The sequence below is a fragment of the Pieris brassicae genome, chromosome 8, assembly GCF_905147105.1.
Source record: "Pieris brassicae chromosome 8, ilPieBrab1.1, whole genome shotgun sequence".
Taxonomy (NCBI): Eukaryota; Metazoa; Arthropoda; class Insecta; order Lepidoptera; family Pieridae; genus Pieris; species Pieris brassicae.
The window spans coordinates 8,206,057-8,230,725 of NC_059672.1; the positions used below are offsets into that span (position 1 = coordinate 8,206,057).

At 32.3% G+C, this 24,669-nt stretch overlaps 1 protein-coding gene across 2 annotated transcripts in view; it reads right to left on the reverse strand.

The window, feature by feature from the left end:
• LOC123712729 (Ig-like and fibronectin type-III domain-containing protein 1) overlaps window positions 1–24,669 on the reverse strand; it is a 138,470-nt gene that overhangs the window by 86,681 nt on the left and 27,120 nt on the right. For both annotated transcript variants that reach the window (XM_045665954.1, XM_045665953.1), the window contains exon 2: window positions 11,399–11,429. The gene's annotated coding sequence lies outside the window, so the exon portion shown is untranslated. The remainder of the gene's footprint in view (window positions 1–11,398; window positions 11,430–24,669) is intronic.

Here is a 24,669-nt window from a genome sequence, read left to right on the forward strand (position 1 = left end):
GAGATGTTCAGTTTCGGGTAGCAAAATAAACACCATTTTCCCGAGATGAAACTTCTAGTTTATTAGCCTAAACGCTGCGGTAAGCACAAAAATAAGTAAGGTCTCATGTGGACGAAATTTATAGTTTAGAAACCAGAAATAAACCTCTAAAAGCAAGTATTTACGAGCGACATTAAATTCTCGACAACAACGCAATTTAACATTCGGGAGATCAATTAATTTTGGCGGTTATAAATATCTGTGCTGTTGGAAAATAATTGGATTTTTATATTTTTGAAAGACAAAGCGATACAGTAGTCAATTTTGTTATCCTCGAATAGAAATATTGCTTTTTTTTAATTCAATTTTTTCCAAATATTTTATGAAAGAGACTAGAATTTATTAAGAAACTAGACTTTATCCTAAAAAAGAAATATTTTTTTCTTGAAACGCTCTTTTCTTGAAGGACCCTAACTCGAATTAGTTCGGAAATACTTTAGTGGGCAGCTGGTTTCAAATAGAGGTGGTGCGCGGCAAAATCTGCCTTAAAAAACGCTCAGTTGTTGACGACGGACGTCGAGGAGATACGGGTGGAATTTTGTCTTCTGCCTCGACGTCCGATGATGAAGCTCAGCTGCAAGTATTAATCCGAACAACTCTGAAAACTCTCCGTGGTAAATGCGGAGTGACCCACATCATCAAACACATTTCAATGGGAGAACTATAACCAATCAAAATAATTAAAACATCTATACTCATATGTACTTGAATTATTATTATTCCTTACGATATCCAAAATATTTCCCCAGTTCGTAAATAAAACTAAAAATCCGATACCAAACATTTTAATGATTAAGGATAACCAGAAATGTGACCTTTGAGGTCAACGTACTTCAATTTCGTCGTGAAACATTGGACTTTATTATAACTAGTTTTAGAAATGTTTTTTACATGAATAGAATATTATTTTTGTTAGAAAATATAATCTAAACATAAGCAAATAATTCGTGTACAACGATAACACCATTTTATAAAAATGGTGGGAGGCAGAGTATTTACTCTTGACGTTGAACGTTGGCTATGTTTTACGCAGAAAAGAAAACTTTTACGTTTAATGCCCATAAGTCTATTCTAAAGGTCTATTCTAGTCTAGTCTAATTTTATTCTGAGATAAACAAAATATATCATTTAAAGGAAGAATTATGTCAGATTTATGAATATTCGCAATCATATAAAAACATATTTATAAATGTTGTGGGCCATCGAAATGGATAATTTAAAAGAATATACACTAAAAAAGACAACTGTATTAATGAAAAAAAAAAGTTTAATTTAAACCACCGTAGCAACAATTAAAATTTAGAAAAAGCTATTGTTTAATATATGGAATAGGTTGAAACTTAGAGGTTGACAAATATTATTATTCAAGCCTTAATCGAAATTCTTCGGCATATCTTAAATTAGTTCAATCATCTTAGATAGATGTCAACGCCCCAAAGCTAATAAAAACAGAATTTGCAATGCAAAATTTGTATCAGCATAAATTATAGCAATAAAATCGATAGCGTGTGGATCATCTTGAATTAATTTAATGTTATCCTTAAAGAACACCGACCTGTATTGGAAATACTTGTGTTCACGCTTTATGAGGGTTCTGAACCTTTTTAAAGTTATTTAGACATTTTTTCAGGTCCATACGTATAAGTTTTTTACGAAAATATTTTAATAAAGACATACTCGTTTTTATTTTATACAAAACGTTATTGTTTACACCAGTTAACCAAAGATATTTCGACTTGTATACTAGTAGCGACCTCGCTGGTGAAAGGAGGATGGTATATGACGACACTAACACAACCTTTAGAAATATGTATCAACTTGAAATGTATAATATTTTTGAAAGAAAATATCTTGATAAACATAAATCATGTCACATTATTGAAAATGTTTCTCTTTAACGAAAGATGGCTTAATTAATCTCCAAAATAAGATGCGCACTTATCCTATAGTGTAAAGTAGCCCATATGGTTTATAGCTCGGGGATCAATGGTTCGATTGCTAGAAAGAAATATTACTCATGAAAACGGTTATTTTACACTTCGTTGCGAATTCAGAACAATACTAATAATTAAATAACAGGATGGGCTACGGCCTTATCGCTTTAGAGCGATCTCTTCTAGAAAACTACAAAAGTTGTTTTTAAACACACAGAAAAAAACAAATATAGGTAAAGAATGGACACATCAAGATCAATCCAAAAAATATTAATTTATTTTAACAAAATAAGTTATTATTACGGATTACCCCAATGCAGCAGATAAATTATATTATATACAAAACGGTACATACATAAAACAACAAGACATTAAACAGTAAAGTATATCGAAATGTCTAACACTTTACAACATATTATATTAAACCTTTTGTTAGTTCACTCAGCGGACAATTAACAACTTTAATCTATGAAGTTCATTAATGATTTCCATCCATGTTATATCTATATAAATAATAATGAATCACAAAATATGTTGCTAAGCGCAAAATTCGAAGACAGCTGAACCAAGACGAGTAATTTTTTTTCAATTTATTCCTTGACCTCTGAGGAAGGTTTTTATGGAGGAAAATATTTTTAAAAATCAAATTATTTAACAAACAAAAACCTAAGTTTAATAAGTACATAGGTTTTTGTTCCGGAACGCGAACAGTCTATATGGTAGCACAGCAAAAGGTTTCATACGTTTGTACTAAACTACTGCTACTAAAAAGGTAAGCTAAAAAAATATATTAGGAAGCAATGAGGTTCGCTGGGGCAACTAGTGAATTATGAAATTAACGCGCTTAAATATGTCTATTATCCCAGATCTCACAAATCAAGAAACAACTGCTTTAAAGAATGCCTTCAATTAAGAAAATGTTAAATCCTTTTTAACCGACAAAATAAAACCCAATTCAATGTAAGGACATAAATTAATGGAATTTTATAATCCATCCGTTGTTTTTGTCGAATTTCTTTGCGAACGTTTTAATTAAAAGTCTAGGTGCAGCAAAAAGCACATTCGTCAAGGCTCGCTTGCTTTAAAACACCTTTTTATTTCCGCGAAAATTTCTCACAACCAAACGATTTTACGTTTTAATAGTTTTACAGATGATCGGGTTTCCTTTGAATGGGAAATGCTGGAAAAACGGAGTTAAAGCGTAAGTTCATTTATATACGCCAATTATTTAGGTTTAATTTATGTAATACTTTCGGGAAGTAAATGAAATAGAAGTAAAATAATATGAGGTATTTTGTTCGCGGTTTTTTTAACTCTCTACACTAAGATATCATTTAACATTACCTATCTAGCCTAATTTTCGTTAACCTTATTTACTAAAAAGGAAAGATAATGTCCAAAAACACTACTCACAGTCTCTGTTACGGGGAAGACACTCAGTTCTTGTTTACTATTTGGTTACATTTACCATTGGACTCAAAACTAACTCGCAGTGTTAAAACTGTTATAGTTTAGCATATGTTTTATATTTATAATTTGTGTCTACGACATGCCGGTATCCTCACAATAAAACCGTAGGATCAAGGTTTCATGGCGCAAATAATATTAAATAGTATTGGCTTGAACACGTTTCTTAAACAAGAGGTCGTAGATTTTTATATATTACAGGGGCAAACGGGCTCATCTGTTGATATACGTGATACAGCAGCTCATGAACACTCACATTGTCGGAAGGCTCGCAAGTGCGTTCCTGACTTTTAAAACAAAATTTCTGTCTATGCGCCAATTTAACACACGCTCGAACTGTGAAGGAACCCTCGTGCAAACTAGCATGAATTAAACCCAAAACCCACGGAAATCGAAGATGAGCCCAGATCAAGGGTTGTAGCGCCACTGTTGTTTCTTTATGACATCGTTATATATTTTTAAAAATAATAACATTTATAATAATTACTTTTAGATTGTCAATTATCCTCCATGTGTGAAAACCTGATGTTTTATTTAATTGTAATATAAAGAGTTTGATAGTCTGTGGAAAAAGACGCGAGTTTTGAGTTGTTAGAATATTTGCGGATTCTAATTAGGAATGATAAATATTGGTTTTGAAGAACTTTTATGAAATAACAAACTCTAAATGTGGTTTCTATATTTCAGGTAATTCATTAATTATTCATTTCTTGGCTTTACATATATTTAGTTTTTAGGTAACTTTTAAGTTATATTGTTTGAAAAACCAGTAGCGCTACAACCTCTTTAGGTCTAGGCCTCAGATTTCTGTATCTGTTTCACGATTACATGTCAATCTAACAGGCAAGTAGGTGATCAAGCTCCTGTACTTGACATACGCTGTTAACTTTACGTTTACAAGTAGTTTTTATTTGTGACAGTCGAGGATCGAACCTACCACCTACTGGCACTAGGCCGACACTTAAAAACCTTCGGTAAAATAAAATAATTACTATACATATGTGATGTGTACAAAATCGCAATAAAGCCCTTGTACTCGTGCAACTAATAGCAATCAATATTGCATGTGGCCTTAGATTATCTCAGATGAAATCGTCTTTAATGGATATCAATTTACATTATATTTACATATCTATATAAAATCTCTGGCGCGTTAACTTCTAATTTATATAATGTTTACCTTATAAAATTTATTTTAAAATACCTGCAAAGATAATTTTAAAATCTTGATTCAATGATAGAATAGATCCAATAATGTATTTAATTAAAAATGCCTAACACTTACGAACTAAGACACACATATTTACACAAATATTTCACTTAGACATATTATATACTATATCTGCGTAGTGGTTTTATACATATAGTCTGCTAAACTACACCATTCAAATTGAGATAATATTCGCAATTCCACCTGTATCTCCATCTCCACGTCCGGTCCACCACAACTATGTGGGACCAGCTGCCCACCTGATGTAGTCTCGTACTAATTTGACTTAGGGATGTTCAAGAGCGTACCGATTCTTAAACGCAACGCTTGCTAGCCCACATTAAGAGTGTCCATCGGCATGTCACTTAACATCAGATGAGCATCCCGCCCATTCGTTCTCTGTTCTATAAAGGTTCACGCTGAGACATTCTTTACGGTAAAGAGAAGCTTTTGTCCAATTAATTTTTTTACCAACCTCTCTCAACTGTAAAAATCAAATATCTCATTAGTATTATTCTTAGTTTTATACCGTGACGGACCTGTCCTTGAATTGTAATAACACGGAAGACGATGCCACCTGCATGAGAATCGATTTGTTATTAATTTTAATTGTATAAAAACAATGGATGTCTTGATTGAGTGTCGGTAGTGTTGCTATATCGTTTCATAAATTACCTTGGGAATTCAAAGCTTAACATACCCGCAATTGTTCAATTTGTTGATAGGGATAGATTGTTTTTCTATAGTAACATTTATATGTTTAAATCTTACCAATGTTTGCCACACTGCTACGTTGGTACAAGGAAAACAAAATACAATAATTAATTTGACAAGCAATTAAAGGCAAGCATATACTCCAACAGATAAAAAAAAATTAAATTATAAAAACTCAAAGAAAAACTATAGATATCCAGACCTAGCTCGTTTATCAGAATGCTTAATCTGGATATCGGTGACTACCTAACATTGCAACTACTAACCTTAAAAACTAAACATTATTTTACTCTCCGGAAATCGAAACAGTGATCTACCAGCTATATATGCAACGCTGTAGAAGTGTGACAGTGTTGGCGTAGTGGCTTCAGCATGCGACTCTTATACCTAAGGTCGTAGGTTCGATCTCTGGCTATGCACCATTGGACTTTCTTTCTATTAAAAATATTTTTTTACTATATATATATATATATATAAATTTTCGCATTTAACATTCGCTCGACCGCTGAAGGAAAACATCGTGAGGAAACCGGCCTGCCTTAGACCGAAAACGTCGATGGCGTGTCAGGCACCTACTTGCCTATCATATAACATATACAGAAATTCGAGGCCCAGACCTAAAACCGTTGAAGCGCTACTTACAGAAGTGTGACCATTAATATTACCTAAATAATTAATCACATACTTATCACAAGATTACCACTGGGTCTTTGCCCCATTTAAGGACGCGAGATAAGAAGTTTTTGGCTAATAAGTAAAGAAGAACATCGTAAGGGACCGCCTAATACCAAAAGTTAACCGCATGTGCTAATACTGTTCACCGTGTCTGTAATAATCTTATGTGTCTACCAATAGTCTATGGTAATCAAAACCAAGGTCCGCGCCATACATTTTAGAATTCAAAGCGTTAGAAAGGTGTCATTAAAAGCTCTACACCACGCAGAAGAGCAACATTCAATATCTCAAAGAAATAACTTCGCTGTTGCTAAAATATCATTAATAATGATAAATGAATTACCGGCTCGTTAATGAACAAGTCGACTGAATAAAATATGATCTCAGCAATAAGATTCATTTGTATCTAATTTTGTTAACTAGGCGAAACCTTCTGGTATTGAGTTATGTATGCTTTTAACGAGAGAGAGAAGCTTTAAAAAGCTAGTCTACATCCTAAATGGGTTTTACTAGTCGATAATGAGGTAGTAATCCGAAAGCAATAAGCAGCACCATCAATATCTTCGATTAGATTTTTATTTATTTCTTTAAAATCTTGATACGAACATTAATTCGGCGACTTACATTACAATTACTAATCTGCTTTAATTTAAATTAATAATATAATGCTTGAGATATGGGGTACTCACAAGTTATATGTTTTTTATGTAACAAACAGACAGGAGGCTTCACTTGTGTTAAGTGGTAGATACACACTCTCGCATTGCCTGAGGGCAATGTGATTGGCCGGCCTTTTAATAATTAAATTGAATCTGTTTTTTTTAAACATACATTAGTAGCCATCACCAATTGGTGAGCACATCTGCTCCACTTAATACTGTAAATATGTTAGAATATCTTAAGTATAATACATCTGTTTATATGATATATTAAAACACAGGGAATGCTATGATGAAGCTATTGTACTAACATTATAGATTATGGTACTGTAACCCAGACATACAACGACCATTATTAAGCCTTAACTTGTTTAAGCTACTTATAAGCATATTCCGCGATAGCTTATAGATGTAGTAAGGAGTAGCGAGAATACCCACAACACTAAATCACCAGCATCATGAGCACACATACACACGTACACACACTCACTTTCATACTACAGCACAGCCGAATTAGGTATTACGTATTTTATAATTTATATTGATAATTTCCTTTAGTAAATGTTTGCCCTTTTTGATTATAATATGCATTTAATCTTTGGCTATATGTTTAGTATAATTGATTTTTGTTGTATATAATTAATGTTACCTGTAGGATTACAAAATAAATAGATTGCATCAGAGTTTTCCGGACTCTTTTCCACAAGCGAAGCTGGATAAAACAAGTGAATATAACGAATATTAGCAACGAAACCTACAAAGGTGGGCCATCGTAAAAGGCACGATAAAATTTACAACGTATATGATATATTGTTGGTTTTATCGTCCATTTACAACGTTTTGACGAACCTTGGACATCGCATTCATATTTAACTTTGTAGTTTATATAGCTTTCAAGCGTGCGTGATTTTGTAATTTTTGGGATTTGAAAATGTGGTTACAACGTGTCTTTAAATCATAATAATAATTATTTATTTATTCAATTAGACAATCATAAGTCTATATGATTATTATTAGTTGTAACTAATAAATTACAATATTTATTGTAGTATATGTAATTATAGGAGGTGAGTTTAGAGTATATTACCACCCCACATACCTACACTTTTAGACCATCACAGCACAGCCGATTAGGTGTACCGTGTTTAATAATATTTCTTTCGTAAATAATGAACCTTTTTGTGTATATGTGTTCCATCTTTACCTTAAAATAACATTAATTAATTTATAAAATACATACAAATGTTATCGATTTCATGTATTATTAATCTTTAAAACCTAGATATAGAAAACAAATTAACATTATTCCTATTCAAAGGCAAAGGACATAACCGGTTGCTTCAACTTGCCGTTTGTAGTTCAATATCACAATTTAAACGCATATTTTGACCTTTACTTGTATTCATTAATAAGGACAAAAAATGATTACGATTATTTTTTCTTTATTGCGTCTTGAATGTGAATAGTTCCCAGACTGGTGTTTTTATTTAACCTTGACTTAAGTTAGTTTGACAGTTCTGCATTGATCATCTGTAGCTATTAATTGCGATGTAATGAGATCGGGCAGTACAAACTAAACGCTGTTAGTTCCAGAGTACTGATGATTAAAAATACCCATTATTAGGCCCATCCAGTTATATGTTATATTTTGTTGTAAATGGGTTTTTATAATCAGCTTTTTGTTTAATGAACCAATAAAGGTTAAATTGACCAATAAAGATTCTCAAATATACTTAATAGCCAATAAAGGTTTTCGTTCATGCCACAATAAATAAATAAATAAAAATTAATAATAACAACGGTACAACTCAGCGACATTTAACGTAAATGATAAAAATAATTCAAATATTTGCAAATGACTCTTAATGAACAACTCGAAGTGCCTACTAAAGGAAAAGATATAGTATTTATCAACAAACAAAATTATCAACTATTTATAAACCGAATACAGCAAAACATAACAAAATACTTCATTGTAAGATAATTACTAAACCTGATTTCCCAATAATGTCAAGTTCACACGAAACAGGTTTTAATTGAGTGGCAATATGGCATCTATGCATTTGATTGACCCTGCCTTCACACGAAAACAAATGCGCGGGAAAATGACCACTGACATTTTAATGACAGTTGACATTAATTACAAAGATTATTACTTTACATACAAAAGAATATTTTGTTCGCATGTTAGGGGTGCAAAGAATATTTTACTTGGCAAAAATAACTGTTTTTTTCTATCTCGTTTGGAGAATCCCACCTAGTGTTTAAAAATGTTGACTTTCGGTACGAACTGCGATGTTTTTATAGAAATTTTCGCAGAAGCAACCTGCATTTATATGATCCTGACATTTCTTTCTTACTTATGATTAGTATATTCAACCTCCACTAAGAGCATCCTCACTGTACTCCAGTTTTATACATCTAAGCTTCCAGCCCCACCTGCCACTCGGATGAGTAAAATCAAACGAATCGGCAACAGAAAGATGGCCTCCATAATAATATATGATTTAAATCTTAATCTGTAGAATAAACAAAAGAATTGTTCGCATGCCGGAACGTCGTTAAGTATAAATTAATTACATACAAAATATACATAGAACGCAAAATACTTTGTTATTCATAAATCATTTCATTATTTATGCAACTCTTTATTTAATCACGTCATATTTGAAATTTTATTACAGGTTTACCTATTAGGAAATTTTAAGTATTTATAAAAAAATACCTTGCCTTTATGTTAATGTATATTTTTTTGGACTATATATTAGGTCCTTACATATGGAAATTGGCGTTTTGTCGTACTGGCCACTTTGACCTCAACCTCCTCTTTGGTTAGGAATTTCAAATTCAAATTTGTACAGCTATTTACTCATGTATTTGTGCTTCGATGACCGTCATTCATTTGTTTCTTTCTTCTGTTTTTTCTGTTTGCGTCACTCATGTTACAAAATGGAAAACTTAAAGTATCGCATTATTTACGAGTACGAGTTCCGCCGTGGCACTAGTGCTGCGGAAACGACTCGACCTGCAGAACAAGCCCCGTGGACGGCCTGAGACCCAAGTTGATAATGAAGTATTGAAGGCTATTTTGGAAGCGGATCCATCGCAAACCACGTCCGAGTTAGCTGCAGGCTGCGGTGTTAGTGATAAAACTGTTTTAATTCACTTGAAGCAAATTGGGAAGATTAAAAAGCTTGAAAGGTGGGAAAAACCTCACGAATTGACTGAAGCAAACCGGCAAACGCGCGTCGACTGCTGCGTTACATTACTGAACCGGCACAATAATGAAGGTATTTTAAACCGAATCATTACCTGTGATGAAAAAAGGGATTCTTTACGATAATCGGAAGCGCTCAGCGCAATGGTTAGATCCTGGCCAGCCAGCCAAATCCTGCCCCAAGCGAAAATTAACCCCAAAGAAGTTACTTGTAAGCGTTTGGTGGACTAGTGCCGGTATTGTTCATTGCAGTTTTCTCAAATCTGGCCAGACTATTACGGCTGATGTCTAATGTCAGCAACTGCAAACCATGATGGAAAAGCTAGCAGCTAAACAACCTAGGCTGGTCAACCGCTCCACGTCACTGCTACTTCACGACAACGCCAGACCACACACTGCACAACAGACGGCTACCAAATTAGAAGAGCTTCAATTGGAATGTCTAAGACATCCTCCGTACTCCCCGGACCTTGCTCCAACAGATTACCATTTTTTTCGAAATTTGGACAACTTCTTGCAAGGGAAAAAAATTAACTCTGATGGGGCAGTCCAAATCGCCTTCACAGATTTTATTGATTCCCGTCCGACTGGTTTTTTAGTAAAGGGATCAATGAACTACCTATGAGATGGCAAAAGTGCATAGAAAACAATGGTTCATACTTTGATTAATTAAATATATTATATTTTAAAATATTCGACTTTTTGTTCCTCCCATACAAAACGCCAATTTGATATGTAAGGATCTAATATATATAATTAATACTTCGTACGCTGCAGGAAATTATAATGAGGAAACTACAATCAAAAAAACGAAGCGTGTCATGCCACGCTGATTCAGGCTAAAGAAAAATGGTAGTAAAATCACATCATAATAAATATGGAGGGGGTTCGAACTGTCATACAAGCACAAGTTCTGTCTTTTGAATTAAAATTTGGGGGTCCAACAGCGGTCAGTATCTTTCAAAAGCGATAAGTATTACAATCCGGACATTAGTTGAATTTTTGTAACGCACGATTCAAAGGACATAGGAAGGAACTACGTCGATTGGCTGTTACAGCGTACCAAGGCTTAATTGCGGAGAAGAAATTGTTGTTTCGGGTTGGTAGGCACAGATCACTAATTTGCCTATATACTAAACGTTACGCATATATAGTAAATGGAGAATGCTCGTTCAAGCGCATTAAAGCCTATATAGGTTAATCTTGCCTGCAATTGGACAAGGCTATATTTAAAAACAAACCATAAACAATACAACAAGAAATCCAAGGTGAAGGTTGCATATTATCAGAGTTTGGAATATTTTACATAATATGTTGCATTGTTCGCGTGACGTTCATTATATTTTATCTCATTAACAAGTATGTTTTAAGGTTATTTAAAGAATCTTCTGTAGTTTCTTTTGTTTAATTTTTGACCAAGTGTTTGGCGATATATATATATATATATATAAAATATAAAATAAAATTTAACAAAAGTACTTACAATAAGAAGAATAAAGGTGACTGTTGAATATCTGTAAAGAAAAACATAATTCGATAAGTTAATTTATCAAAAAATAACATTATCTACCATAGTCAAGGTCCAGTGCAATCTATGGCACGTGGAACACGTGATACGATTATTTATTAATTATAGGTACTGATGGCGTAAGGTTTTTGCGCAGTAAAATATTTATGATTATGAATTCTATACGATTGTAAGCTGTGGTGGCCTAGTGGCCTCAGCGCGACTCTAATCCCTGAAGTCGTATGTTCGATCCCAGGTATCAATGAACTTTCTTTATATATGCACATTTAACATTCGCTCGAACGATAAAGGAAAACATCGCGAGGAAACCGGCTTGCCCTAGACCCAAAGTCGACGGCATGTCAGGAACAAGAACCTGATCACATATTTGCCTATAAGATTGACATATCATGAAACAGATACAGATATCTGAGGCCCAGACCTAAAAATATTGTAGAGCCACTGATTTTATACGGTTGTCGAAGAAAAACTGAATATTTTTTATTACATTATTGACACATCCATTTATACTGATTGACTATAAAAGGATTTGATGGCGGATAGATTAATGATAGAATATAATTCATCTCAATCCTAAACTAAGTTCGTCAGTCTTCCTATCAAATTGTATTAAGTCTGTGATGACATATAACTCGTAGTACTTCAGCGCTTCAACTGATTACAAAACCTAAGCGTGACATCATGCTACAGAAAACATTGCTGTGGTAATTCATTTGCTATTTTTTTATTCCTACATAATTCTGTATTAACATCGTATATTCGAGGATGCTTGGACCCATATGATTTCATCAATACAAAGAATCCCGTCGTGAGTTGTGTCAGATATTACCGACTACTCGATTATGAGAAAGTTGCATGGATCTGATCAGCACAGCGCCTTTGTAAGTTCTCATTCATCATTTATTTTCACACGTGTATAGGATATATATCTATAACATATTCATATGCATCTGATTATCCTTGTAATATGTTTGATTCTGGAGAGCAAAAATCAATTAAAACAATTAAAAAGTAATCCCATATCCCACCCCGTGAACATGAAGTTCAATCAGGGCCAATTAAACTTAGTTCTTTGTCTCCTTTGAGAACAGCGTAACACAATTTTAAAGAAAGTGCCGATGCAGTACTCTCTGTTAAAAGGGTTCAAGTTGGTTTGTATGAATAAATAGTAGAGTCATCTAGTCATAATTGACAGTATAGCCCATTGCTATTAAAGATCCAACTCGCGTTGATATTTTATTTTGGAAAAAAATATTATTCTATTAATGATTATTTGCATGAAATATTAAAATGAATATTAATTTGATACTGTAATAATATATTTTAATAGTGATAAACTAATATAAGAATTGACTTTGATGATAATGTAATGTTATATCTATCTACTCACTATATGTACAAATTAGTTAAAACATAATTAAAAGGTACTAAAACTCTACCTTTTAATTATGTAAAACAAATTTGCACGCCATTATGTGTGGGAGAATATTTTAAGTTAAGAATGTACTACCATAATATTGTTGTAACAATATTCTTGCAAATAAATTATTATTATGTTCAGTGACAAATTGCCTACCATATCATAAAAAAGTATGAGAAAATTGCTTTCATAGACATTTTAAGTTATATACACTCAAAACGCTCATTTTTATTCATAGATTATCAATTTATCTATAGATATAGTATGTTAAAAAAGGTATATTATTTGGAATTATTATAAATATTTTGTCCTTAATTTGCCTCCTTGTAAAACACCAATGCAAATGATTGGTATTATGAGGTTGAGGCCACAAATCAGATTGCGGAATTCATAGTTGGCTGTTGTCCAATGTCGATGACACTTACGGACATTGGCAGGTGAGCACTTCCGAGTTGTGAGATGACCAAAGACAACGTTCAATTAGCATCTACAGTTTGTGAAAATGTTATTTTGCAATGTTTGGATTTATTGAATGAATTACAATTTAAATAATAATAATAAAATAAAAGGAATCCCAGGTATATTGAGGATAAACAAGACCTACATGAACAGTGTTATAAATTAAATTATATGAGGAAATTGTAATTCTATGTATTATTATTATTATTACTATGTAGGTTATATTTTAAATACTTGTATAGGATTCAAGTATTATTTATTATTGTTGCAAGGAAGATCTTAATTATCAGATTTGTGTTATTATAATTAAATATTTTTAAACGTCAACTTTACGCTAGCAATATATCTATTTTCAATAAGTTCAGTACATTGCCGGTATTTCTTACGTTAAGTCCACTGTTAATATAACCAATAAATAAAATAATACAACGATGTTTGTGAGTATAGCAATCACTAAGCGTGATTGAACTTTGAGGAAGTTTTAAGTCAAAGAATTCCCGCCGTTTCATTGTTCCATTATCATATTGAAGTTTAGTTCCGGTGTATAAGGTCAAGATCTAACTATTCTTATTATATTATATATTTTCTATTTACCTTCACATTTACCATATTTAGGAACATAATAGAACATATAACATTCAAATTGTGACATACACAATATTTTTACATAATAAATTCTACTCTAACATATTACAGTGCTAAAGAAGTCAATATATAATACATTTAACATAACGAGGGCTTATAGTATATTATATTAAATAGGACAGTATTTATTTAAATAACTTTTTTGATCTCTCTTTTCACAAATTTCAAAATAGTATAATCCCGAATTAATATTAGAATATCCAAGGTTTACATATAAATTCCTAAAAATATAAGTAGATTCAATTCTATTGAAATGAAACATAAAAATGGATTTACATAAGCCCGGCATCGAATCTATTTGCACATCCAATTTTATACTAAAGAAAATGCCACCATTTTGTATCTGGTACCACGGTCGTAAATGTGCCCTGGAAAAGAATATAAAAATATTATTGTCGATGGATAGAAACCACTCCTAAGGGTTTTATATTATCGAAGTTTATTGGGCGTTTATGTAGCTTTCCTTTCCTTCTAAAATATTACGAGTTCTTGAAAAGTAATTTTCCTTTATTTTCATTGTATATTTATTACATACGTGATTAAACATTGTTTATTGATTTATCTTAATGTATTTGCAATAACAAATACAATGTATTGAGATTTTTTTCAATACGTGTGAAGTACTTATAAATCTGTTCAATTTGAATTATTGTTAACTGTGAATAATAAAATAAACGATTTATCTATAAAATTAATTAAACAACACACGAAGATTTTGTATCATTAAAAGAGTCAATAAAAGAAACATTAATATAAAATACTCTCAATTTAAAAAATGTACCAGGCAGGCAGAAAGCATAATGGGCAATTAATTCGTTTTATGAGTTATTTGTTGGCATTCGAGCGTATTTTATTTGGCAAAGAGGAACACGAAACTTTTCTCATTCACAACTTCAGAACTTAATAAAATTTAATTTTTAAAACACTAGTGAATTTTACGTGTTATACCAGTGTGGGAAATTCGCATTATCAAATTAATTCAACTATAAATTGGATATACGAGGTCTGCACACGTTGGGATCACATATTATCTTGATCTTAAACATATTGAATTGAATAATAAGTTGATAATTATTGAAATATTGAAAAAATAATAGTATTTTCTATTTTCAATATTGTAATTTTTTTTTTGTTAACAACTTAAGTATGATATAAATTCTAATTCTATAATAAAAACAAGTCTCATTTGCATGGTAAAAAAATAAATACAGGTAACAATACAAAACATATTTATTAATCTTAATAGACAATCCTTATACAAAATATCGTATAAAATAATATTCCTTTCCTTGATGCCATCTGTACGCTTTGAACTGTTTGACTATACTTGAGTAGAAAATACAGACAGATAAAATGTCATAAGAAACTCAACCTTAGGAATATGCCAAGCACATAAAAAAGGTTAACTGTTAGAATGAATTCAAATGAAAACATTACAAAACACAGACATACAATACAGGTTGACTAAAATTACTTGTTTTTACAATAAACAAAACAACCTGTATCGATAAATATTTTTTTATAAATGAGGGTTAAACTAGCAAAATTATTCTAGAAAAGGATTTTAGTTTCAAAAATTTTATAAAACTAAGCCTAAACTGTTCGTAGAGACAGTAAACATTGCTTTGAATCAAATATTGATCTGGTTTCAAACACTCTCAACCGTTCCTAGCCACTATTACGGGACAAGAATATTGGGCTACTTCTTTGTTCATGAAATTGTATTCTATATGTGATACAGATTTTAGTCTACACATTATTCTACTGTCAAGTAATTTCTTAGTTAGCTTGCATCAAAGCAATAATTCATATTGGTCTACATTTTACAATTTTATAGGATATTAAGGAATAAACTTACATTTAATCGAGCGGTAAGAAAAACTTAGCCACTCTTTTTAATCGCCTATTTTTTGGCTTACATAGAAATCGCAAGGAACTGCAACCATTACACCATGCTTCATTGGACAAAAAATGACACAATACCTATTATATTGAGTACGTACGCCGAGTTAGTTATGGAACGACGGACGTCGAGCTTATACAGATGGAATTTCGTATTCTAGCTCAGTGATGAAACTCTACTGCAGGTTCCAAACAAGTATTTTCAATGGATATTTATTCAATGTATAATGTCGAAACCAATTATATAAACACGGTATAATAGTTTATATAGGAAACGTTTATAGAATAGGGGGATATAGGATAGGGAAAATAAACAAAATGTTTGCTTTTCTGCGTCTAACAAGCCTAGATCTTCACCATCAATGCAGCTAGCTTATTTTTCAAAATATCAACGATAACGTTATAAAATTCAGAGCGTTCAATGTCGATAAATTCATGTAGGAAATGTTTGCTTTCAAATTTACTTTGAGAGAAAAATTTACTTTTCGTAATACATGAATACATTGGAAATGTTAAAATATTGGGAAAATTTAGCTAACATTTTGGGATTACATAATACTTGTGGAACATTCAGATAAAATATTATTAAAATAAACTTTATATGGTATTGTATATAGCGTAATAGCCTAGATAACTAGAGGTATATAGATATTCCACTTATGGGCAAGATGCTCACGTAATGTTAGGTGATACCGCCCATGGACACTTTCAACGTGAGAGGACTCGCGAGTGCATTGCCGACCTTTTAAAAATTGCTCTTGATCCTAAGTCGAATTGGTTCGGAAATAATTCCGTGGGTCTTTTATCAGTCGTATTTTTCATTGCTGTAGGTCGCATCACTGTAAGATGCTGCCTTGCTTTCTCTCCAATTCCATGGGTCTATAGCTTCCCTTAGCGCAGCTGTTATGGGAAGACTCGTGAGAATCGTAGACTTGGTTCCATAAGCGGGTTGGCGTTCTGCCCCGCGGGCTTTTGCCCTTCTAGAACTCTTCTATACGTTAAATGTCGTACGAACTCTGAGCTGATCCAAGTTTGATTAGTTACTCTCTTCAAGGGTCTATAGTATGCGAAGCATCTTTCTCCAATACCACATCTCCAGTGAATCAGTTCTTTCCTGCCTTAAGCTTGAAACGTCCATGACGTTCCGCATATAGATTAAACTTTAGTGGGTAACTATTATGAAATCCGGTTTCTAATTAAGCGTAATAAAGAATTATTTATAACTTAGTTTGACCACGATTGCTGAAACTCAACTTACAAAATTTAATAAATTAATTGCCTACTCCCGTAAACGAGGCATTATACACAAAATCACTAAACGAATATAACTTTGTCACTAATGCTGAACAGAAGAAAGTATCCAATGTTAACCAGCTTTTCACGGGGAAAATTGCACGTCAGAATTTCCACATCAACGAATGCTAAAGCGTATATAATTAGCGAATAATCCTTCCGGCTGTTTGAACAAAAAATTAACGTATTCCGTACCAGCAGAGTAAGCGGTTATAAATAAGCTTAAAATATTTTACTTTTTAAATCCACACAAAAGTTTGTTGCATACTCTGGTAAAATAGAGTAATCTAAATAATATTTATAGTCTAACGCATATTCTATTATACCCCGGCACCACTGGACATTCATTTAAATAGGTTGGAAAAAAATATAGCATTACAGCGATAAAAGGGGATTTTTTTCCTAAGGGACATAATAAAATATTGTTTAAATGGGTCCAGTGGGAAAAAATAAAACACTCACTCACCAACGTGTCTTAGCCTCCGAACCGAAACACATCGCTGAAACGAAACGTTTCAAGACAAATCTTTCTTCGTTACAATAGTCTAGGTAGTATTTATTTTTAGTGTTATCTTTGGTTAACATAGCTTTTACACATTGAAAGAAAACAATTTTTTTAGCTTTAATCCGGTAAAAAATTGTTTTCTTTCAATAGGTAGTTTTAACTGTATTTATTTTTCTTCTACAATTGGGTTTAGGTTTGAGACCTTTTTCAACGTTCACAAAAGTGTTTAAGGTAATATAATAAGTTACATTAATAAATAAATATTCAGAAATTCAATTAAACTATTCCTTTGAAAAATGTAATGTTGCCGGAGTTTTCAATAAACTTGTGTAAATCACCGAGCTTTTTTTAAAGCTTGAAACTGTCGAACATAATATTGGCAGCAATTTACTGTATTATTACGACTGTGTTGTACTAATATCTTATTAATTATAGTCTATAAATATTGTATAATACTTTTTCTTTCCAAGTTTCAAGTGATTTTTTGTAAATATTCGGTAGGTCTGAATAAATTGTTAACTAGTTTTTAAACTCTTAATGAAATGGTGAATTTTACTTTTGGAAACTTTCCTATGATTTGCCCGTCTCAACCTTCACTTTTCTTCCACCTACTGCCACTTTTAATAGCGATTTTAGTACTATAATAAACTTTCCATAGCAAAAAAGGAAAACCAATTTAGCTAGTAGATTTTTATTAGTAGCATATAATAAATGCATTTGTGTGGACATGTACTATAGTTGTCTTTAATATGTAAAAAGAACAACATACATCAACAACAAAAACAACCAAACGCTATATTCAGAATGGTTGGAATTTAATATAACTCCAGCGATCAAATCAAATTTAAAGGGTGTTACTGGACTCCAATATATCTGTCATTACATACATTTCCTTATAATCTGTGATTGTAGAACATGCAGAAAGTAGAGAGGAAAATCTCTGATATTATAGGTTCTTATTCAAGTCCGTGATTATTGCCAAATTATTTTATTTTCAATAAAAGTTTGCATATTTTTTAATACATAGTAGCCTCGTCCAATATTGCATTATTCATGCATAAAATGCAAGTTAATATTTTGTAAAATACAATTGGAATGATAAATTAATGTATGGAGATAAAGAGGTCTTATATTGTATACAATTTTTAGAAGTATTTTTTTATAATACTCATAAATATCTGCATAAACTTATGGCACGTGTATATGGTATGTGTGTGGTTGTGTGTGTGATATAATATAGTAATATAATTATTTGTAAATAATTTATGTGGAGCTTTGTTTTATTAAAAATTACAAATTGAGAAACTAAATCATTACACATGGCACAAATTCGTTAGGGGCCTTACGAGAAATGTTTTCATTAGTGTTAATCTAGAAAATAGTAAATTTCTTTTGAGAATCTGTATGTATACATTATTTTAACACTTATGGAAGCGGTTTCATTAGTCGTTTATTGGAAAAGGCTTACTTTTCCTTTACTCTGTCGCGGCCAACAATCCGTGAAATGCAAAATTAAAAATCAACTTCAGTGTTCACGTGAATTAAACCTTTTTACGTAAAATGATAATTATTTTGGCTATGCGGCGTTAATTTTGAGTTACAATAATTAATATCGACGGAATTACCGATTGGCTTAATTATTATGTCAGTAACAGAGGGCATTATTTGCGTATTTCTTTTACTATATAGCATTATATTATTAATAAAAGTATAGTATTTACAAAGCGTAATTAATTACGCCTGTTTTGATTATGATTAACTTTTTGAAGGACTTTTACCGTGAGGGACAGTATTTAGACCATAAGTTTTGACAACAATTATAACGTAACTGTTATCATTATTATGACAGTATGATAATTAATATGATATTTACAAGCCTATTTTAATATTTTGTAATTAATCAATATGAAAGTACCGCTTTCTTTGCTATGATGTATTAATATCAAAATTCATTCGTATGAAATAAAAACTAGTTTTCTAGAATCTGTCCGACGAACAATTTACTTTTTTTTTATTGGATAGGGGGCAAAGAAGTCGGGCTGCCAAAAAAGCAGCCCATGGATACTTTAGTATTAGATACGGATATTTTAGTAGGTGCGTTGCCAGCCTTTGAGGAAGGACTATGTTTTTGAAATTATACTTCTTTTGGCGCGTTAGGGAAAAAATATGAGAGTAAATTTTACGATGCGCGCGCACATCGTCACAAAAAACCGACACTCCGAAGTTAGCATAGCCAACATTAAAAAAAATCAATTTCTTTAATTATGTAGAAATATTTTTTTTATATTTTATATAAACTTTATCTAACTAAATAATGCGTTATAATAAAACTTTAAATGTATGAAATACTTTTTTTCTATTGTTAGTATCGGATTTTCTACAAACGTAAAATACATTTTTTTTAAGGATTTTTATCTTGTTATGCCAAAGAAGTGTAACTTCTAACGCGTGTATATAAGTACACACACATGTTTGTTTTTAAACAATTGAAGGTTGACATTTTAACTTTATTACTTGATTAAGTTTTGATGTTGATTTACTTTAGTTATTTAAAAATACATACACCATCCTTACAGTACTAAACCAATACGACAATGTCGGAAAAAACAATAATACAATCCATAACATATAAAGATGTCGATACTATCGGAGCCAGCATTTAGTAAGCGCAACGTCTTTCTTAACGGGGTTCTGTGCAACAGTCTTAATCTAGCCCTTGGAATCGAAAACCTCTTGGACTTCGCCGTGGTACATACAATTAAAAAACCGAGTTCTTGGAACACTTGGGATGCTCAACACACCCCGCTAGACGTTAGGTATATAATAGGCCAACTGTAACTAACAGTAACAGGTATACAGTAATATAATTGGTCCGGGGCCTGAAAGTCCTGGATGCGGGGTTTAAAAGCTACCACACTACGCTACGCCACTTAAGCAAGCGTCATATTTAGTATGATCCACAAGAGTATTTATGGCTAAAATCTCAACTTGGAGCCCTCAAAATTATATGACTGCGCAATGCGGCTCCATTTCATAGGCTGACGCCGTGCAAATAACTCGGAGTCAACAGAGCGCCTCCAAAACAGCTTGAATCGCATGAATAATCCACAATTCGACGATTTACGGTGTTCCGTAATCCGCAAGTCGACGCGCAGCGTATATTATTCACTAGCCTTTCCCTGAGTAACTCTGTACTCCTGGGGGAATTCTATAACCATTTTGTGGTATAGTGTTTAATTGGGTAGTACTTTAGTACCCACATACATAGTTCTTATATAACAATAAAGTCTTCATATTTCTGTATCTGTTTCATGATCATTTGTCCATCTAAGAGACAAGTAGGTGATAGCCTCTTGTGCCTGACACACGCCGTCGACTTTTTGGATCTAATGCAAGCTGGTTTGACGATGTTTTCGTTCACCGTTGGAGCGAATGTTAATTGCGCAGAAAGTCCGTTGGTGCACATCCAGGGATCATAACTACGATCTCAGGATTGCCTGCTGAAACCACTAGGCTGGCACTACTGATAACAGTAGTTTATATTAACATATAACTGTTAATATACCTTCATATTATTAAATTCCATATGGTCATAATGTCAGTAGTAAGTCTGACCGAATTATTGACTCATTAAAAATGATAACAAAATACCTTTACTAGCTAGAATCCTAAAAACACCGCTTACGCATATCTTATATCTAACGGGGAACTACAAATCTTTATTAATCTCGTTAATATAATTTTTACGAAGAATTATAATGAATTTATAATTAAGATATATTTTTATAGCGAGTTTTATGATAAAATGCAGTAATTTTAAATCTATTAAAGGTAATAAAAGAAATCTGTAACGATTTATTGTTACTATGTTATTAGGCTATACTAGCAACACGAAATATGACGTAATATGCGCGCACGCAGAGTGTCGGAAGCGACGTCACGTGCGATACACTTTCTTGGGTGTGGTTCTTGTTACAGGAGGATGGCGATAACTTTGTTACATTAATCCGAAATTCGACTTATAAATAAGTATAAAAATATAATGGTTTTTTGTACCGGGAATAACTTTTTAAATGAATTTTAATGTATCAATTTTTTATTATTACTATTACTATAAAATAATATTGTAAATAATAATATTAATAATAATAATTATATTTACTATATTGTGTTGGAAAATCAATTATTGAAACTACGCAATGCACTGGCAATGAAGGTGACTAAACAGGTGAGCCTCCTGCCCATTTGTATCCTGAAGAAGGTGAAGGTGGCGGTGAAGCTGAAGAATGCAAGAAGAAACAAGAACGGGAACAGAAAAGTGGAGCAAAAAAGTACTAAACAAGTGCAAAACAAAAACAGGAAGACATGTTAGAGTGGCACTGAGCAGAGAGGAATGGCGGGATTTGGAGGAGGAGTTTGCTAAAAGAAAATTGAAATAGAAACGTTTTTTATATATAAAAGTATCTGGAGTATTCGTGCTAGTTTAGATTTTATACCACACGTTGTCGCACGCAATCGTTATGTAAAAACCATGCAATCTTTGTCTCATGTCTGCATATGCAATTAACTGTGTAATGCGACCACTGACCCATTGTTTGATTGCCTATTTCTGTGTACAAATTTCTTAATTCATATTCTACTTATTGCTGGAAATTTATTGCTGAAAGCCTGCTTTTTAGAATTTCAAATCGATTTCATAGTTTGTTGTTAAGCGATTTCATGTTAAGTTATACCGCCGCCGATGGACACTCAATGCCAGAGCCTCGCGAGTGCTTTGCTTCTAAGAATTGGTACGCTCTTTTCTTAAAGTCGAATTGGTTCGGGAATACTTCAGTGGGCAGCTACTACCACTACTACTAAATAAGCTATATTATATTATAAACTAGGTTAGGTAGCTGCCGATAAGCCCGCAAGTTCCGGAATCATGCCGGCTGGCTTGTACCAGTACCCAGAAGTCCAACATCACCGATAGTCACAAATCACCGACTGCAGACAGTCCAAAGTGGCAGCAGTAAACCCGCTAGTGACAAAGTGATTTCTAAGCCTCAATAGAATTAATCTCAAAATATTGATAGCAAGACAATAGACAATTACGACCCACTGTCTCCTTAATAAACATCTCTTTGTCCTAGGCGCGACAGACAGTCCCTTGTTCAGTGGCTGTTATAGCATCGCAATGATGCGTAGTCCTGGAATGCGTGGCTGTGGCTTCCCAACGAACAGAAATTCTGGCAGCAGTGAGGTCGCTCCGTGAAGCGAAAACTGAGTCTACGCTACATACACTAGGTAGCACTACAAAAGGAAGGCAAATAAATATACAAAGCGGGAGCAGAGACAGTCGATTCACGGTCCATAATAAATTTCTCTCTTTCTCTCCTTTTTACTTGACTTGATTTTGACAACCCTGATTTTTAAATTTCTAATTTTCTTTTTTTTAAGAGTTTTTTTTTTAATTCCCGTATATAATACCGTAATATTTCATTGAATGGCGTTTAATGATTTTAACATAGTTAATTGGTAAACCGAGCTTTAACTTGAATTGAAAAAAACACAATTTGTAAGCAATTACCAATTTATACAAATAGCACGAACGATCGAAGTAATATTGTTTGAGTATTGACATTTTATTCGTTAAGGACTCTGCAAAATTTGATTAATATTTATTTAGCTTAAATCTATTTGTATATTATTATATTTGTTTTAACCGGAACAACCACATGGAGGCAGAGTTTTCTTGTGCTAGTTTATTTCTAGGTGCATAATTGCTCCTGTAAATTAATGGTGAACAAAGTGTATTAAGCACACAGGGCTGATCACCAGTAAAAAAGTATTCATATTAAGAATATACAATATGAGTGATATGGGGTGTTAGCGCCATTGCTTTTTTTTGTTTGTATTTCCTGATTTATAATAAAGGCTGCTTTCGAGGTGACCATTATATTTTTAATAATTTTAAATCTAATACATTCCAGCGACATTTTTCACAGAGCAATAAAAATGATTGTGTACGGGCCTCGAACTGCACAGTTTCAGGGTTGAAAGTCACAAAACAGTGGGCTTAATAGCTAGAGTGAAGTCGACTTTAATCAAAAGTATGAGAATCCAGACTTTTAGCTGAATGGGTTGGGTGTGCCCAGCAATATCGTAATTACTTCCGGTTCACGAATTTTCTATTCAATGGAACGCGGTGAAAAGCTGATTATGGTTTGAGGCTAAAAATATACGAAATTCAAATACTAAATGAAAACTAAGGTCTAAATTATGTGTTTAGTTATTGTCTATTATCTTATTTAATTGTTTATAAATAAAGACATCATTTAACATTATGATCTAGTCTAACATAAGACTAATAAGTAATTTAAAACTAACCTAATTTCCTAAAAATGATATTTTACATAAGTGTTCAATAACATAACTCTATAAAAAGGAAGATTCTTTTCTTGTGTTCTATTTTTTTTTTGTTTACTTTTTAACACTTACGACTAACGTGCGCTCAAAGTAAATAAAATATTAATCATTTAAAAACATGTCAAAGATTTGGTACATAAAAATGTAGAAAGTTCAAGTATAGACGTATTTTCATAAATCTATTTTATTGTTAATTCGCGTTCAAAACGTTTATATATATGTTGGAACTTGCGTTAGTTCTGGGTGAGTTATATATTTTTTGTGAATGGGAAATAGAATCAAATCATAGATGTTTTTATCATTACTTAATAGATTAGTCTTTATTAGATTATTTATCGGTATTGCCCTGATTTAAATTTGTATTAATAAAAATTAATTAATAGTTGCCGAAAACTAAAGGCAATCTCACTAGCCCAGAACTTGTGTTTTAATATTATTTTATTATTTAGTCAATAATTTTCTTTTTGATAAAAAGCCTTTTGATTCACAAAGCAATCCATATTATAAGTTCTCGTTCATTCTGCTGCCCTGATTTGAAAGCTGGCAGTAAGCATTAATTTTTACATACACACTTTTTTATCCGATTCTATATTA